This window comes from Mesocricetus auratus, unplaced genomic scaffold (genome assembly GCF_017639785.1).
Source record: "Mesocricetus auratus isolate SY011 unplaced genomic scaffold, BCM_Maur_2.0 Super-Scaffold_100003, whole genome shotgun sequence".
Taxonomy (NCBI): Eukaryota; Metazoa; Chordata; class Mammalia; order Rodentia; family Cricetidae; genus Mesocricetus; species Mesocricetus auratus.
The window spans coordinates 28837380-28854923 of record NW_024429188.1 but is presented as its reverse complement, the minus strand read 5'-3'; positions in this window follow the sequence as shown (position 1 = coordinate 28854923).

The following is a 17544-nucleotide window of genomic DNA, read 5'->3' as shown; positions in this document are numbered from 1 at the left end:
CCATATCCCTAGAAAGGGATTAAAGGCAGGTGGGATGAAAGGTGTGAACCAGCACCACCTGGTTCCGTTTCTATTTGAGACTGGATCAATTTTGTGTAGCCCAGGGTGGCATTGAACTCAAAGAGATCTGTCTGCCTCAGTCTCCCAAGTGCTAGGATTAAAGATGTGTGCCACCACTGCCTAGCCTCTGTGGCTAGCACTAGTGGCTAGCTCCTTACAGCACAAACAACGTATCACCTCACCCTTTCACACATTATATACTTGGGCTAGCGTCTCCTGAAATCAAAAGTAGCTGAGGCACAAGTGTGTACAGCTGGCGTGATGATACAGCATTGGGATGACAGAAATCTCAGGTGAGGAATTTATGACTCTGCACTCTCTTTTTCTATGATGGTGTTTTAACTGATCCAATACTGAGAGCCTCTTGAAAGTAGTCGGAGTTTCTCTGATGAAGATGGCAATGCTTGTCATGCTTTGAGGACAGTTTTTGCAAGAACTGTTTTAGAGAATATTTTATTTAAATGATTTGATCAGTATAATTATAGGTATATATTTTAAATGTCTCATTTTAAAATATTTCTGATCATAAATAATTCATTTTAGCCAAGAATAAAGTATTAAGCTTTGGAAATACATATTTGTTTTTATGAAAGCGTAACTGAAAGTTTCCCAATGTTATAATTTTTATTGTTTTAATATTCTCATGATGCTATTGTAGATCTTTAAATTTTTCAAATAAGAAGGAAAGATGCTTTTAGATGCTACAAGTCCCTTTATCTGAAAGGCCTGAAGGTATTTTTCACTTATATCAGAACTAAGATTTTAGTTATGAAAATAATTTCTAAATATTATATTTTTATACTTGTTTGTGTATATAAGGGGAAGGTGCAGATGCCCCAGCATGCCTATGGAGGTCAGAGGACAACCCTGGGAGTCAGTTATGTCTTTCTGTATCATGGGTCTCTGGAATCAAACTCAAAATATTTCCCTTGGATTTAAGTCCAAAATAGAAAAACACTAAAATAGTTTTGTAGTAAAGTACTTTATTCCTTTCCAGTAAGATTTCAATGAAATAAACATCTCTGCTAAATATCCCCAATATAATAGATGTGGCAAATTCACTATCTCTCTTATCTTTGAAAATGTTTCTCAACCTCTGGGCAACAATCCTGTGAACTGTAGTAAAGTCAGCGAACCGGTTGAGGCTCCTTATGTCCTTACATACCAAAACTAGTTCTGTAAATATCTAAACAAGGCAAATTTCTTTAAATGCCATTTAAAGGGTGATAGTGAATTGTCTTATAGGTATTACAATGAAAGTGTTCTCTAAGTAATGTAGAATTTTGAGTAACTACTGGTCAAGTAGTATATCTAAAGGAAAAAAATACAAGCCAACATATATTAATAAATACACTTATGTAGTGCCTCTAGCAAATAGTCTGAGGTCAAAATATTTTTGATAATCCAAAAGGGTAAAACTACTACCCTGTAGCTTAAGATTTGCTGCCTGATTTGGAATTTGAAAAATGAACATTTAAATATGATCAACCATTAAATAGAAGTAATTTTATCATGAGAAGTCAGTGAATGTGGGAGGTCAGAGATGTGAAAGAGAATATGAAACAGTTATTTTGTATGGTCATATCAATAAATTTATAAGGCCTGTAGTCTTGGGTACCACTTCAAGAGTTATTTTGGGGGGGAAAATGGGACTTGCGACAGTTTTATTACAAACAAGATAAAAGTAATCCTTTAATCAGAACACCAACAAAAATCTTCATATTATTTTGAATTATATAGTATATAAAGCTAGCACTTACCTTTCATTTTCTAGGGTTAAAGTATTTCTGTAAAAAAAACGACTTTCAAATTGTGTAGAGCAAGCTACATAGATTGATTTATGAATGTACAGGGCACTTGTCACCTGCATTGATTATGACTTTCTGTTCCCTTTGTATTCAAAACAGCATAGGTGATTCACATTGCCATTAGTCTCCACTTTCCATTATTATTTGGCATAAAAAAACTTGTATAAACTCCTTTTTATTTCTAATTGTTACAGTTATAGTCTGTTCCTCTGATAGCTCCAATTAGGTAGTATGTTTACTGGTCTTTTACAGAACTTTATGTTTTCATAGTTACTTTACACATACTTTCCCTGCACTTTCCTGTCTATCTGAAGTTGTTTTAGAAAGTGAAGATACACAACACACAGCAGATGAAAGGTATTTGGAAGTTATGGCTACATACATGGAATCAGAGATGGGTAGATCAATGGATAGTTTGATATTCTCAAGAAACATCTGAATAATGAGAAAATACTGCTTCATAGCCATCACCAGGTACATCAAAAATATGTTCAATCACGAGTGGTTATTATGATTGGTTTTAAAGTCAACTTGCTGCAAATTAAAATCACCTGAGTAGGGAGCCACACCTGAAGTGTCCTTATTACCTTGACTGATTGACTTTTAAAAGGCTATCTTAGTTGTGGGCTGCAATTTTAGGTAGCAACCCAGATAAAAAGGGGATTTCAGAAGAAAATTTATTTTCATCATTTGCTTGCTCAGCCCCTATAGCTGGGTTGATTTACCCTGTTGTTGCTGTTGCAGATTCCTTCGTCAACAGCAGAACCAGAATTTCCAGTTTCCAAGATTTCATCAAGGAATAGGAACCAGTGGTTCTCCAGGAATTTTCCCAGATTGTGGCACCAGATTAGAACTACTGAGGCATTCTGCCTTGTGGGCTAAGTAACTACTGGTCATTTTTCCCAATGAAAGATCGGTTTTCTGGGCCTACTTGAACTGTTGAGCCTCAGGTCTGACTAGCAGGTTACCATCATTTTAGTGCTGATTTAGCTGTTATTATATAAAAACTTGGGCCAGATCTGGCAGTGCATACCTTTAATCCCAGCATTGGGAAGGCAGAGGCAGGTGAGTTTAAGACCAGCTTGATCTACATAGTGAAGTCAGGACAGCCAGCTCTGTAGAAAGACCCATCTCAAAAAAAGCAAAAACCTAAAAATAAAAACCTCACTTAATAATTGTTTATATATATATATCAAATATGTAATAACCATATATATTCATATATATTTGATATATATTTTTCATCCACTTTGTTCTATTCCTGTAGAGAACCCAAGGAAATCAATAGTTAAAGATTGTTTTTGTAAGAGACAAATCATTTTCTATGTAAGAACATTGGGAGCCGGGCGTTGGTGGCGCACGCCTTTAATCCCAGCACTTGGGAGGCAGAGGCAGGCCTCTGTGAGTTCGAGGCCAGCCTGGGCTACAAGAGCTAGTTCCAGGACAGCCTCCAAAGCCACAGAGAAACCCTGTCCCGAAAAACCAAAAAAAAAAAAAAAGAACATTGGGAAGTATATTTTAGCAAAGGAAAATGTGTAAACCTTCACAAGTCCCATGTGGTCTTGACTAAGCCAGACAGGAGCACTTTCAAAACATGCGGGATCAGGCTGAAGTGTCTCCTCTACACTCCACTGCCTTCAGATAGGAATGCAGATTGTATAGTAAAATGTAACCACAAGCTGGATTTCACTGGAGACAGAATTGGGAGATCTGACAAAAGGACTTAGTCAGTGTACCACAGTCCATATCACAGGTCAGCAGCTACTATAATTAAGGAACATCAAGGAAGTATCATTGTGTATTTTCAACACAAATCAATATATTTTTATTATGAAAATATGCTATAAAAACAAATATATTAATTTTGAAGTAGATAGGCACCTCTGTAAAAACGGCACAGTATTAATAACAGACATGGTGACCCTATATATAGAACATGTTCATCTTGCATGACTAAAAGTGTATACATATTGAATGACTACTGCTTTCCTTTTCTCTACACCCAGACAAACATCATACTCCATTATGTTTCTATGAATTTATTTAATTTAGATACCTTACATAAGAGGGCTCTTCCAACAATTGTCTTTTTTTATGATTATCTTATATTTTGGACTGCATATAATTTGAGTGAAGTCTCTCAAGGGTTCAGATGTTGGAACCTTGGTCTTCAGTGTGGGGATGTTAATAGGTGATGAAAACATTAGCAGTGAAGTATACTAATAGGTGATTTAGTCAGATGGGTCACTTTTTTGGAATGTAATGTGTGTATTCCAGCCTTGACACCACATGGCAGGAGATTATGAAGTTAAGGGAGTCCTCAATAGAGGAAAACAGATGAAAATATCTGATCTTGTATTTTCAGCCTTCAAATAAACACATTTTTCTTATAAAATAGCAAGTTGTATTATTATTATTATTATTTTAGTATAAATTTAGTATTTTGTCCTCAAATTCAATTCCTGGGATGTCATATGATCCAAATGACCAGATTTCCTTCTTTTTGTGGGATGGAGATAAGGATTAATGGATGTATTGCTGTGAGCCTTGAACTTTCTATATACTTATTTCTGATCTTCCCACCTCCATCTCCAGATTGCTGGGAATACAGGTCCATGTGACTCTACCCATGCTCTGAAGTGCTAGGGAATCAAACTGCAGCAGGCTTTCTTTTGAGTGACCAACTAGCTCCCAAAACATGACATGAAGATTTGTTATTAATTATGAATGCTCAGTTTTATCCTAGTTCTTGTTTGAATCTGTTCACTTTATCTATGTTTTGCCTTAGGGCTTTTTACCTTTCGTTCATTTTGTATGTCTTACCTTCCTGTTTTCTCCACGTCTCCGCGTCTGGCTGGCTGGCTGGCCGGCTGGCTGGCTGGCTGGCGGCTTCCTGTCTTCTGGCCCCAGGCGTCTCCTTCTCTTTCTCCTTCTTCTCTCCTCTCTCTTGTTCTTCCAGTCTAGATTTCTTCTCCTACTTATACTCTCTGCCTGTCAGCCCCGCCTATCCCTCTATTGGCCATTCAGGTTTTTATTAGACCAATGAGGTGCCTTATGAAGGCAAGGCGGAAGAGTAATACATTGTTACGTAGATAAACAAATGCACCGTAAACAAAAGCAACTCACCTTTACATAGTTAAAGTAATTTTCCACAACATCAAACAAAGGGCTTCATACTTAAAGTAGTCTGCCAAATGTGTTGTATTTCCAACCATAGGATTAACTTATTTTAAGATGTTGATTAAAATTCCATTGTTGTTTATTTATCCATCCATAAACATTAAGCTTGTTAATGTATCCTGACTACTATGAATGGTGATATGCCAAGCATGAGTAGGAAAATATTTTAAGAGCCTCTTTCCATTATTTTAGATACAAATTCAGAAGTAGTGAGATAATTAGAGCATGTAAAATTTCTGCTTTCTTTCTTTTTTTTTATGAGACAGGATTTCTCTGTATTGTCTTGGAGGCTGTTGGTCGAACCTGGCCTCCAACTCACAGAGATCAGCCTGCCTCTGCCTCCCGAGTGCTGGGATTAAAGGCGTGTGCCACCACTGCCAGGCAATTTCTGCTTTCTTATTTCTGATTAAATTGCACACTACATTCCATGATCATCATTCCATATTAACTTTTCACAAAATATGTTTAAGAATACCATTCATTCCAAAGATATGAAATTATTTATTTTTTATTTAGTTTATGGTGGTTTGCCTAATAGGAGTCATGTGATATCTCATTTAAGCGATGACCTATTGCTTTTTCCTTATTTTTTAATTTTTTTACGTTTATTTATTTATATGATTAGATATTTGATTGTTAATGTGTTTGTGTATGTGTGTGTGTACATGCATGATGCACATGTGGAGGACAGAGGACAATCTGTGGGAGTTGGTTGTTTCCTTCTGCTTTGTGGTTCATGGGATTGAATTTTGGTCTTCAAATTTAGCACCAAGCACCGTTACCAACTGAACCATTTTACTAGCCTGTTGATTGGCATTTTTTGAGTGAAGTTGAAAAAATTTTCTTATCATGATTAGATATTTGTATATTTTCTTTATACAAATGTCTGAGCATTTGCCCTTTTATTTATTTATTTGTTTGTTTGTTTTGTTTTTCTTGAGACAAGCTTTCTCTGTATATCCCTGACTATCCTAAAACTCACTCTGTAGGTCATGCTGGCCTCAAAATCACAGAGATCCAGCTGCCTTTGTATCCTGAGTGCTGGGATTGAAGGCATGCACCATTGCTCAGCTTTTTTTCAATTTCTAATGTTTTTTTGTTCTTTTTTTGGTTTTTCAAGACGGGGTTTCTCTGTGCAGCTTTGGAGGCTGTCCTGGAACTCACTCTGTAGACCAGGCTGGCCTCGAACTCACAGAGATCCGCCTGCCCCTGCCTCCCGAGTGCTGGGATTAAAGGCGTGCATCACCAACGCCCTAGAATCACATCACTTTCTCCCTCCAGTCCTTCCCAGCTACCATCCATTGACTATCTCCCATGTCCCTTTCTACTCTCAAGTTAATAGCCTCTTCTTATTTGTTTAATATTATTATTACATCTATGTGTATGTTATATATGTGCACACACAGAATACTGAGTCTGTTCTTGATTTTGGGGTCTATATGCTTTCAAGGCTGAGCATTCTACATTGGACAACGAATCCGGGGGATTCTCCCTGGAATGGCTAATTCTCCTTCTCTCTGCAGATTTTATTTGCATGTAGTTCTTTGTCTAGATCACATAATGGCATTTTACAACATATGCTCCTGATTACTCTCTTCTACTTATTTGGAGACCATTGTACTTGGTGTCTGTTGCCGTGTGTGTGTGTGTGTGTGTGTGTGTGTGTGTGTGTGTGTGTGTGTGTGTTTATGTGTGTGTGTTGTGTACATTTGAGTCTGCTAGAGTAACAGGCATATGCTGTCATGTATTGTTTTTTATGTTAGTAGTGGAGTTTTGAACTCTGGTCATTCGGCTTTCCCCCAAGCACTTTCACCCATTGAGCTACCTTCCTATCCTTTTTCTGCTTTAAAAATGTGGTTGTTTAAAACTGCAAATATCCTTCTATGTGTGACTCATTTTTTGCTTCACATGTTTTCCAAACATGTTACTTCCACATATTTTCGAAATTTTCCTTTTCTTCACATATATAATCTTCTTTCTAATTTCATTTTACTCTGGCTGGAAAAGGTGTTTGTTATGAGGTCAGATATTTGTTAAGACTTTCTCTGGGTCCTAACGTGATCTATCTTAAAGTATATTTTGTGTGCTTAATACTGAACTCTTCAGTGATTTATGCTCAATATATCTGTTAGACTCAGTTGTTTTATTCTTTTGTTCAACTCTTCTGTGTCTTTATACATAGCTGTCTGATTATTCTATCCATTGTTTGGAATAAAGTTTTAAACTTGGTATGTCTTCTTGATGAATTTAATTAGGCATCTTTCTTGCTTTATTATTCAAATGCTCATAACCCCATATCCCTCCAATGCCTTCCATTCTTTGGTGCTGTAGCAACAAGCTGTTTCTTTAGGCAGCCCACAATTGTTCTAAATATGCTGCTTCCATGCAATCACCCCATGTATGACAAGACAAATACAGTACCTTAGATAGCCTCAGGGTACTAGATACAAGAACCATTCCACTTCCCCTGAAGGAGAGACCATGAGCTCATGTTTTTCTTAGCTTTTCTTGCCCCTGGCTGCAGGAAGCCCCTGCAAATCTCCTTTGCTGTCTGAAGTTCCTCTACTTATATGTGATATTGTTTTATATAAGTATTTTAAGAAAGGGGAAATAATAAAAATACCCTCCTTAAGCTTTCTGCAAACTAAGAATATTGAATGTATATCCTTTCTGAGATATTCCATCTTGGGAGTAAGGTGGTGACTGTTACAGAAAACCGTTTTTCTTACTCAGCATGCTGCATTGTTTTTGCTCACCTTGGGTACTGAAATCTCTTGTTTCATAGGTTCCCATGAAGGTATTAAAATTCTAATTTTATAGATTTGGTACTTTAGGAGGGCAACAAAATCTGGAACATTGTGTTGTATCATCTTGCTGATATTGTTCCTGTAAAAACCATGTTTCCTTGATTCATAAAATCAAACATGTAAGATGATCATCAACAATAACAAGCCACTGGAGGTACTAATTGGAAGTGTACTCTTGTTGCATGTGGAATGTCAATCTTAGTGCTAATAAAAAATCTATCATACCTCATACCTCACTACCTCTTATTCCTTTAGTGAATACAAGTTTATGTATTGTCTACCTTCTATAAAAGTAATATTTTAAATAATAATAATCAGATGACCTACATTATACTGAAAGCTGTAGACTTGCCAACTGGAAGCAAATTAATGGGAGTAAATGATAATTTTATTTTAAAAGTAAAGCCATGCACACATCCCCTAAAGATCTTGTAAATAATATTAATCTTTAAGTAAAATCAAAGAATGGAAATTAATTTTAAGTATATTTTTGAAATTCTGAAACAATTTATTTAAACGTTTTTAGCTTTTATCCTATTAATTTAGATTTCTAAATATCAAGCCCCTGATGACAGTTGGAAAGACCAAATGAAACTAAGTAGTAGAATTATATAAACTATTCGAATATACTAGCTAAATATATTTAATAAATTAAATAATTAAAGGATGCCAATATGTTTAATGTTATACTGGATAGAAGCATAAAGGCAGAATAAATTAACATAAAATGACAATTAAAATGTTAATTGGGTTAAGATTATAGAAAGACTTATATCTACCCTACAAAACAATAGATAAGAAATCACAATGAGAGATGCACTCTCACCCTGAACTCTTGGAGGAGGGTCTAGGCCCTGCCGTGGATGAAATGACAGACTATGGCACCCCCATGGAGGGCCTCACCCTCCCTGGGGAAAGGATGGGGGATTGGATTGACATGTAAAGTAACCTTGTTTCTAATATAAATTTAAATTTAAAAAGAAAAATATAAAAATGAAATCAGTTTGTGCATGTTCACCTGAAGCCTATGATAGGCTGTTACCTTTTACTAAAGTAGTACTGACAGTCTTTATAAAAAATCATGCAAGAATACATGGTTTAAAAGAAAGGCTTAATGTTAAACTTATTAACTGTGATGTGATAATCCAATCTACTGTTCTTAAGGCACCTTGCTGTTGGGGAAGTCCTGTGCATTTGTCAATAAAGCACTGTCCGGCATATAGGGAATCTAGATAGGAGGGACTAGGAGTCCAGGAGGATTCTGGGAAGGAGAAACAGGAGAGTCAAGATGTAACACCATGGGAGTAGGAAGCCCGGAACTATTCTCCGGTAAGAGAAATACTTAGATTAACAATTATGGGGTAATTACTTAAGTCAGAGGTAGCCAGTAAGAGACAAGCAAGGCCAACAGCTTCATAATTAATATAGCCTCCTGTGTGTTTATTTGGGACTGATGCAGCTCTAGAACCAGGCTGGCGGGAAGGCTACTCTCAAAGAAAAAGCTTCTCTTAACACCTTGCCATAATGAACTTGCTTCCAAGGAAAAAATTATAATTCTTCTGTTTCTTCAGAATCATGTGTTGATGGATGTATGTTAATTTTTGTATATTATTTTTTTAACAAAGTGGAAGGGAGATTTCACATCATGCTCCCAGTAACAGAAGTCTCCTAATACTCCCCTACTCACAGTATCTTCAGCAGTTAGGAATTCTTCAATCAGAATGTTAAAAATAATAGTGAAAATAGAATATTATTTGTTATAATATCTGTATAAGTAAGTGTTTTAATAGAAAGTTCACTGAAACTATGGATGAATAACTGTACATTGATTTCCATTCTAGCTACTGTTTTGTATTCATTCTGTTGAGTATCCATGAAGAGAGGCAGTTTCTAATACTGAAAAATGAACAACCTTTCTTATGTGGCAATTATTTGAGTTCTTTATCCCCCATGTGGAGCTCAGTAATTAAATGATTGTTTTGCTTCAGACATATGTCTTTTCACACAGATTCACTCTCTCAGAGATCATGGGTGCAAATTTTTATGTTGCTTACAACATGTCACAAGTCTCAGAAATAGAAATGACTCTGAGAAGGGTACAATACTGACTAGAGTTTCAAAATTCTCCTTTCACAGTCAAAGAAACAGTCTAACTTTAGCAACTCCCAAGGAATTTCTTCTCCAATTTATCTCTTGCGTAGTCAAGAGCCATCTCCCACCAGCTGGTTTGGCACAGTGGCTGTGAGTTCCTTTTTCTCTTATTTCCCACATCAGTTTCAAGGTTGGCGCTGAATCACTATTGTTGTTCAAGGAAAAGTTGAATCAATTTTGAGATTTGGAAAGTAAGAAAATGTTCTTTCAACAATCAGTTTTAGGACATTTTGATACATAGATGTAGAAGAGGTGTATTCTGTATCTCTGTGAGGCAAAGCTTTAATGTGTTCTCTTAAAAATACATGGCACATCTTTAAAGCTAAGGTGTATTTCTTGTAGAAACAGATGGATGGATGTTGTTTCTTCATCCATTAAGTCCTTGTCTTTTGAAATTGAGGTCATTCATTTTAAAAATTATTATGGAACTATTTGTGTTAATTGCAGACACCACGTTGTTAAGTTTTGGTGCTGTTTGTATTCTCAGTGGTAATTTTGTGTTTTAGTGACTATGACTTCATATTTCTTTCCACATTCCCTTGGCTTACTCATTTCTCTGTTTAGCCTAAATATTGCTTCCTGAATTTTCTTTAGGTTTGGTTTGTTGGGTATACATATTTATGCTATTTATAATGCGGAAAGTTTTTATTTCTTCTTCAACTATGGAAGATAGTTTTGCTTGTTAAATTAGTCTAGGCTGTCTGTCATAGTCTGTTACGGATTGGAATGCATTGCTCCAGGCTCTTCTGCATTTCAAGGTTTCTATTGAGAAATCAGCTATTATTCTTACGGGTTTTCCTTTATATACGACTTGTGGTTTTTTTCTCCTTGAAGCTTTCTTGCACTTTCTTTGTTCTGTACACTTTGTGCTTTAATTATGATATGCTATGGTGATTAGCTATTCTTGTCTAGCCTTTTTTTGTGTTCTGGGTGCTTTTGTACCCTTATTTTGGGGAAGTTTTCTTCTGTGACCTTTTTGAAGAACGTGGTCTATGCCATTAACTTGGGATTCTTTTTAAATTAAATTTATTTGCTTCTTTTATATCCCAACTGCAGTTTCCCCTTCCTTCTCTTCACCCATTCCCTCCACCACCTCTCTTCTTCCTACTCCCTCAATCTACTCTTCTTCTGCTACTGTTCAGGTAGGAGCAGGTCTCCCATGGATATTAGAAAAACATGGCCTATCAAGTTGCAGCAGGACTAAGCAGCTCCCCTGTATAAAGGCTGAGCAAAGCAACCCAGTATGAGGAGTAGGGTCCCCAAAGCCAGCTAGAGCATAAGGGACAGCCCCTGCTGCCACTGTTAGGATTCCCACCATTGGGCCAAGCTAACCAACTACTACATATATGTGCATAGGCTCTCTGGTTATTGATTCAGACTCTGTGAACTCTGTTACTTGTTTCTGTGAGTTTTCTTGTGATATCCTTGACCTCTCAGACTTAACCTGGGATTCTTGTCCCTGATCTATGCCTATAATCCATGTTCATAGTGTTGTTCTACATTTCCTATATATTCCTTTCTTGGGAATTTCTTTAAATGCTCTCATCTTGTTTGCTTATTTAGTCTATGTACTCTACTTCATTACTGAGTCCTGATAGTCTTTCTTCTGCCTTATTCATTCTACTTTTAAGGCATTTATTTTATTTTTCTGGTTGTGTTATTACCTTTTTCAATACACTCTTCATTTCAGCTTGAATTCTCCTCAGTGTTCATCTGTACTGGATTCCATTCACAATTCCTCGGTTATTTTTATCATTTCTATCAGCCTTATGTTTGTGTTTTCTTGGACACCACTCAGGTATTTATATCCCTATAGTTCTTTCTTCAAAATTTAATGGATATATTATTTTGTATCTTCTTTATGCTAAATTAATTATGTTAAGAAATTTATGATTATTATTTAAATTCTGTGTCCCATGGTACATCTAGGCAACTCATTGGCAAACATAATCTGTAGGAGTGGTAGACTTTAGAAGAGCTACTTCCTTGATCTTTCATGTTGTTTGTATTTTTGCAACAGGTCTGGGCACATGGACTTATTTTGTTATTCATATGTCTGATATGGGCAGAGTAGCTTTAGTTATAATAGGATGAGCAGGTGGGTTGGACTAGGGTTTGAAATGGCCTAGGAAGAATGAAGAGGGTATTGTGTTGGTATGCATGATGGCCATCCTTGTCCAATACTGGAGTATAGGAGTAGATCTGCTTGGATAGAGAGGTTGAATGTATCTTGGGAGTGTTGTCTCAGTTAAGGGGTAGAGAGTATGGGTCCTGGCAGACGCACCGAGGTTGATTGCAATGTAGGCAGGGTTGTCCAGACTAAGCAAAGGCACTGTAGATGGTGTCAGACAAGATCTAGCAAGTTGGGGAAGGTATATAGACATGAGGGTCAAGCCGACTCTGTCCTATACCCTAATTCTGAGGACACCTTGTACTTCAGACACAGACCTCCGAGGCTCATGAGGTGAGAACCAGGTTTCATGTTATGAAAAGGTACTAAACATATTTCTAAGTAACAAAAGTAACCATCATTCTGCTCAACTATGATGCCTATAAATCACAAATATGACCAGCACTCAATAACCTAGACAACTACCTAGCATTAGTGTAGTCATGAACCTTGGAGATCTTACAGTCTTCATTTTACTAAACCAGAATAATTCATAATTACATTAAAAATTTTTGCATTTATAGCCACAGATAAGTATAGTCTTCATCCCTCATCAAAGAAACTTCTCTTTGCAATATACAGAGACCATTGCTGAAAACCACAGAATTCAAGATGTGGAGCCCAGTCCCAGTGGATAGATACATCTACAAACAAATCTAACTCATAAGGCTCTGGCATCATTGCAGAAGAAGGTGTGTAAAGATTATTAAAGCCAAAAGAACACGGAATTTGCTGTAAGATTGCATCTACCACTAGTGTCAGAATTTTCATCCATAAAGTCTCACCAGCATGACTGCCTGAACAGGAGCTGAACAAGGACAGCAACAATAGGTATACCAAAGTGGATGGGGAAATTCCCACGAAGCCTCAACCATATACGGATATCTACAGACAACTACATAGTGTTGAAAGCAGGATAAGTAGCCTTACCCAGGGAAGAAAAGACCAAATGATTATCTGATAGTAAATGGTCAGATGTGTTTGGTTCTGCCTCAACTTGGTATGCCAGATTTTGTAGACTCCCCAAGAAAGGCCTTGCCCCCATGAGGAGTGGATGTCAGGGTGGGAAGAAGGGTGGCAGGGCCAGGAGAAGGGGAGGGAGGGACAACTATGGTTGGTATATAAAATGAAAACTCAAAATTTTACACTTTTTTAAACAAAAATTATTTTAAAATAGTGAAAATAGTTTACATATTCTAGATTAAAAGTGAAAAATAGAAATTTAAAAAGAAAAAGAAAAACACTAAGAATAGATAACCTATATTTTTGTTTCTACCTTCATTATCATCCTCCCATATTTGTTTATAATCTTGTTCACAGGCAATCTGGTTGTACAGAATGAAGCTTCCTAGAGTTTCATTAATTCAGATTCACAGCTGTATTTATTTCAGTTGACTCTGGAATTAAATAATCTTTTAATAACATTTGCTTATAGAATACTTCTATGTTGTTATGTATTTGCAAGGGATAGAGAGTATTTTTGTTATAAATGTAGTATTATAAAAATGCTCATTACAGAATATGCTGAGCAGTTATTAGAGAAAAGGACAAAAAGCATCAACTCATCAAAGCATGGGCTTCAAAATACAAGAAAATACTTTCTTAGGTGTTGTTAAAATTTTTCTTGACATACTTATTTTCATTTAGTAGTTGTTGTTATTCTCTTGGGTATAATGTTCATGAGGACATTAGAGTCCATGATTACAGAATCATAACTCCCAGTGTGTTGGGAGTCATGAAGTGAAATCACAGCTGGAGTCTATAGGCACGTTTCAAGTATACATCAAAACTTATTATGCACTGTCAGAATATTTTTCTGTAGTAAAATAATTAAAATGTCTCAGACATTGGATAGCATTTAAAATAGACATTATTCAATTTAATTTCATATCTTGGTGTGGGATACACATACCATTTTCATTTTGAATATAATCTCTTACTTATATCACAATATCAGGAATTACAAAATAATGCTTCAGAATGAAGGTATCAGAAGCAGTCACTAAGTCAGTTTCTCTGCGAGGATGTCTTACCTTCTATTTCCTATCTCTTGATTCTCTATTATGGCAAACTAATTAACCAATACTGCTAACCCCATGGTGGGAACCAGAATACTATCCCATGGTAATACATATGAATTAGAACCATCTTTTCCCACAATGGCATCCATAAAACCTAAAATATTTTTGCAGTTTTAAATATGGCTTCATTTTAAAGAACTCTTTTTATATAGCTCATTTGATTGTGTACCATAAGTCCTCTTCTAAAGAAAGTTTGACCTTGTATTGGAAAGTAACAATAAGCCATAGAGAAGCTAGGAACAGTTTGTACTCATGAACCATGATGAATTCAGGCCTCAGTTTGTTACTATTAGATAAAATACTTTTGTTCAACATTTTTTTAATCATGATGACAAATAACTAAAAAACCTAACCAAATAATGGGTAGTTCACCCTTTGTCTTTGGGTCTCCATTCTAAAGACTGTAGTATCCTGAAAATTATGCCCAAATATCTTAATTAGGGTTGCTTTTACTGTGAAGAGACATCATAACATCAACTCTTATAAAGGAAAAACATTTAATTGGGGTGACTTCCATTTTCAGAGGTTTAGTCCGTTATCATTTTGGTGTAGACAGGTATGGTGCTGGAAAAGTACCTGACCGTTCTACATCTTGACTTGCAAGCAACAGGAAATAGTTTGTTTCACTGGGCATAGCCTGAGCATAGACCACAAGATCATGCCTACTCCAAGAAGGCCACACCTCCTAATACTGCCACTCCCTTTAGGGGCCATTTTCTTTAAAACCACCACACCAATTAAAATCACCTTTTTCCCTTATTAGCTTGTTTTTTTTCAGTATTTATTTGTGTGTGTATATCTGTGTTCATGTGTATACCTGTCACAATGCATTAATGGATGTCAGAGGACAATTTGCTGGAGTGGGTACCCTGTTTCTACAATGTGTGGGTACCAGAGGTTGAACTCAGGTAGTTAGGCTTGATAGGAAGTACCTTTACTCACTGAGTCATTTCATCAGTATTTATCTAATGCTAGTTTCGTTTAATAGGTATTGTAGTTTATGATGTTTTTGGATCGATGGGAAAGAGAACAGTTAACTCTTTCCTCATACTAACAATACAACATAAATAGAAATGAATTTTATTTTAGTAAGATAAAATAAATTATTTGGATATGATGTAATTCTTCTACTACCCTGCTTTCTTCTTGAAATGAAAACATGCCAGGAAAAGAATTGAAATGCAATGAAATATTGTTGGAAAGAATGGGAAAGTACCTTAAACTACATGTCTATCCTTGAAACCAGTGGCATTCTTTTACATATAGAACAAACATATCATTGTGAGCTGTCCTTACAGTTTTGTGACCAAGGTCCTTTCTGCCATTTGTTTAATATTCAAGGACAGATACTGAATTGTGAATATTAATATAATTTCCAGAAATACCATTCAAAATACCAAAGATTTTCTTTTTAATATTCAATTTTGCCTCTAAGTATATTGAAATTTATTTATATCACTTGGAAGCATTATCTCTATTAAACAATCATTAATAATGATTTTTGCATTTTCTTTCACCTTTACATTTCTTTTTCTATCTCCCAATTCCATTCTTGTCACATCTTTTTTAGTCATTGTCTTTACATTCTTCTTTCTGTAGCAACTGCTAATAATTGAATTTTGGCAGCTCAATAGTCCTCATCAGAAAACCTGAATATAGTACAGAATAGATATCAAGAGCTTACTGGACAGTCTCTCTTATTACAGTTCTTGTCTCCAACTTGTTTTTGATATATTTAAATGATTTAATATTAACAGTATACATAGAAGGAAAACTTTCATTGTAAAGAACTGTAATCTTTTAATCATACTCTAGATTACATAACATCCAAGGAAGTAAGAGAAGAGATTCTGGTACCAGACACTTATTTTGTTGAAAATAGATTTTTTTAAAAAATATAACACGTGAAACATTCACATTTCTAATTTAAATAAAAACACATATTGAGAAAAAAATATAACACATTCTGATTATAGTTTATCCTCCCTTTATTCCTCCAAGTCCCTCCTCTGCTCTCCTCCATTTCTGTCTCTCAAAAAACAAACAGGCTTCTAAGGGATGAGAAGAAAATAAAATAAAGGAGGGGAGATAAAATAAGAAGAAACAGAATGAGAGGAACCCAAGAAAAGACACCAGAAACAGACAGAGACACAGAGACTCACACTGAGGAATCTCATAAAAACTAGAAACCAAACTATGCATAGGACCTGTGGGGTTAAAAAGAGAGAGAGATAAAGTCTCATACTGGTGGTACATACCTTTAATACCAGCACTCATGAGGCAGAGACAGGCAGATCTGATCTGAGATAGAAGCTGGTCTGGTCTGCAGAGCAAGTTCCAGGACAGCCAAGGGCTACACAGAGAAAGAAACTTTGTCTTGAAAAATTAGAGAGAGTAAGAAGGAGCAAGAGTGAGTGAGTGAGAGACACAGAGTAAGACAGAGACAGAGAGAGGAGACAGAGACAAAGAGAACCCTGACACAGCATTATGAGAGACAAGGAACTTCCAAAGATGCCATTTATTAATTTTCTTTGGGACATCTGATAATGCACATACAGCCTATCCTTAAGAACAGTTTGTTTCCCCAGTGAAGCTTCCTTGGAGAAAATTCTATTTTCATTTGCAAGTGGTTATCAGTTGGAGATAACTTCTGGGTTTGGGATGGGGGCATGTGTTCACTTCTTTCAGCTCTAGGACCCTATCTAGTGCAGACCTATGCAGGCTCTGGACATGCTGCCAGAGTCCCTGTGAGCTCATATATGTATCTATCTTGTTGATTTAGAGGACCTTGTTTCCTTGCTGCCCTACATCCTCTCTGGATATTACACTCTTTCTAACTTGACTTCTGCAAGATTAACTGATCCTCTACAAAAGGGATTTGATGGAAACATACCTTTTAGGGGTGAGTGTTCCAAGGTCTCTTACTCTCTGAACATATTGTCTGGCTCTGGGTCTCTGTATTTGTTCCTTTTTCCAATTTTTAATATATTCTCAATATTGCCTTTAGAGTCTCTATAGTGAAGAGGGGATCAAACTAAGACATGTTCATTACCTTTCACTGAATGAATGCCTTCAATAGAACAAGACTTGTATTCCATTGTCTATCATAATATCCTCTTATTCATAAAACCAATTTTCACTACATCTTTTTAGTTTGTTTGAGACAGGGCTACATTAGGTATCCCAACAGGGTCTCAAATTAACAAATCTCTTGCTTTAACCACTTGAGTACTGGGGTAATAAGCAGGCACTGCCATGTGTAGCTGTTGCCACTTCTTACAAACCAT